Source organism: Tupaia chinensis, unplaced genomic scaffold (genome assembly GCF_000334495.1).
Source record: "Tupaia chinensis unplaced genomic scaffold, TupChi_1.0 Scaffold143594_1, whole genome shotgun sequence".
Lineage (NCBI taxonomy): Eukaryota > Metazoa > Chordata > Mammalia > Scandentia > Tupaiidae > Tupaia > Tupaia belangeri.
Genome location: NW_006203440.1, coordinates 306,938 through 309,573, shown reverse-complemented (window position 1 = coordinate 309,573; position 2,636 = coordinate 306,938).

The window sequence follows — 2,636 nt, the reverse complement described above, 5'->3', positions numbered from 1 at the left end:
TCTTTCCCTCTGGTGAGAAACTTGCCCTTTGTCAAAAACAAACAAAGAACAACAACAACAGCAAAGTATTATTGTACAGATACCCAGTGCTTATATCTTCTCCATCAAGGTGAGCTGTCAACTTTGATCCCAGCCAAGTTCATTAATTTGCATTTCATTCCTTTTGTATCCTGCCATGTCCTAAGTTGTTATTATTTTTTTAATTATTTTTTTATTTATTTCCATTTGTCATCATTATTATTAGTTTTAATTTGACCAGAAAGAGGGAGAAAGGCAAAGCGAGAAAGCGAGCCACCAGGTTTGGAACTTGAACCACAGTCAGCCATGTGGGAGTCCAATACCTTAACCACCACACCATCTGCTGGCCCTGTAAGTTATTATTTATAAAAGACACCCTTTATCTTAAACTATTTCTTCTCGGATCCATCCTCATAGCTTTTAAACAGGTTATAGTACTTTACAAAATAAAATTTTTAATTAAAAAAAAAAAGATAAACACCTAGGGAACTCTGTGAAAACCATACCTTGCACAAAGACTGTTGCAGCCTAACACAGGAACTAATTCTACAAGGACATCTGTCTGCACACTGCCTGTTAATCTTAGACCTATGCCACCTTTGTTGTTTCTCCTATTAGCTGAAAGTGATTGTCCCAAAACAACTGGTATAATCCCCTCTGCTTCCCTTTCTGTGCTCTTTGCCTATAAAACCTGTGCAAGTATTGAAAGACCTCAGTGAGCATGTTTTGGTACTATCTAAGGTTCAACCCAGCTGTATTCTTCCTATTTGGCTTAGCATAACCAATACCTTTTTTTTTTTTTTGAGAGGTTTCTGCTATAGGGCATATGCCCTCGCCAGAAAGACAGAGAGACAGAAAGTGAAAAGTCCCCCCCCAAGGGGGATAGCCACTCCACAATCCCTTCTCCTCCATTCTCCTCTTGGGATCTTGGGCATGCATGCACATACACCTGGCATGAGTTTAAGTCATCCAGATGAAGGCTCTGGGACTTGAACCATGGTCGACTACATGGGAGTCCAGTGACACAGACATTATGCCAACTGCTGGTCCTGCATCAACCTCTTTTGATATTTATAGAGTTTGGTCATTATCCATTGACACATCTTAGCTAATTTCTTTAAATTTCTGTTTGGGTTCTCTTGTCTACTACCAAATTAGGAATTTATGTTATTTATAATGAATTGTACACTTTTCCCTAAACTGCTCCCTCTCAATCTTATCCATCCTCTTAGAATGTAAACAGGTCGTAGTATCTCTGACATGAAACTGGAATTAAAAAATTACCAAACTGACTCACCTGGAGGATGTGCACATCTTGCAATCTTGCATCTCAGAGGCTGACCCACAAGTGTCAGCAAGTGTGAACCATAGAGCTACTCATGAAGAACAAGTACCTCCTAGTACAGAAGACTGGGAGTGGGTCTTTCAGAGATATCTTCCTGGTGTAGAAATCTGTACTCTGAGATTCAATGAACTCTTGGAAAGCATCTTCTGCATCCTGCTGGCTGTGGAAGCATTTTTCTTGCAAAAGTTGCCAAGATGCTTGAATAGTAGTAGTCGGTTGAGGAGAGGTCAGGTGAATATAGCAGATGAGGCAAAAGTTCTCATAGCCCAATTCATTCAACTTTTGAAGCATTGGTTGTGTGATGTGTGGTTGGATATTGTCAGGGAGAAGAATGGGTGCTTTCTTGGGCCCTTGACCAATGCTGGCTGCAGGTATTGCAGTTTTTGGTGCATCTCATCAATTTGCTGATCACACTTCTCCAGTGGAATGGTTTCGCTGGGATTCAGAAAGCCATAGTGGGTCAGACCCTACCAAACAGTGACCATGACCTTTTTTTGGTCAAGTTTGGATTTGAGAAGTGCTCTGAAGCTTCTCAGTCCAGCCACTGAGCTGGTATTGCTGATTATTGTAGGAAAATCCACTTTGCATCACACATCATGATCTGCTCAAGAAACTATGTGTTGTTGTTGCATAGAATAAGAAAAGACTAATCTCTAAAACAGTGATTTTTAAAATTTTGGTCAGCTCATGAGGCACCCACCTTCCCAATTTGCTTCAAATGCCACATGACCATAGAAGGGTCAATGTTGAGTTCTTCAACAACTTCTCACATAGTTGAAAAAGGATTGCCTTCAATGATTGTTCTCTTTTGGTCATTGTCAACTTCTGATGACTGGCTGTCTCCTCAACTTCAAAGCTCTTGGCTCCTTTGCAGAACTTTGTGGACCACTGTACTCTAAGTTTATTAACAGTTTCTGGGATAAATGCATGGTTGAAGTTACAAGTTGTCTCTATTGCTTTATGACCTATTTTGAACTTGATAAGAAAATCGCTCAAATTTGCTTTATGTCTAACATCATTGCTATAGTCTAAACTTAATGTTTATAAAATAAGCAGCAAGTAATGTCATTAGCAAAAAAAATAGTGAGAAATGTGCGTTAATGATGTATTGGGACCAGCAGTTGGCATAATGGCTATGTCGCTGGACTCCCGTGTAGTCAACTGCTGTTCGAGTCCTGGATCTGGCATCTTAAACTCACGCCAGATGTGTGTGCATGCATGCTCAAGATCTCAAGAGGAGAATGGAGGAGAAGGGATTGTGGCATGGCCACCA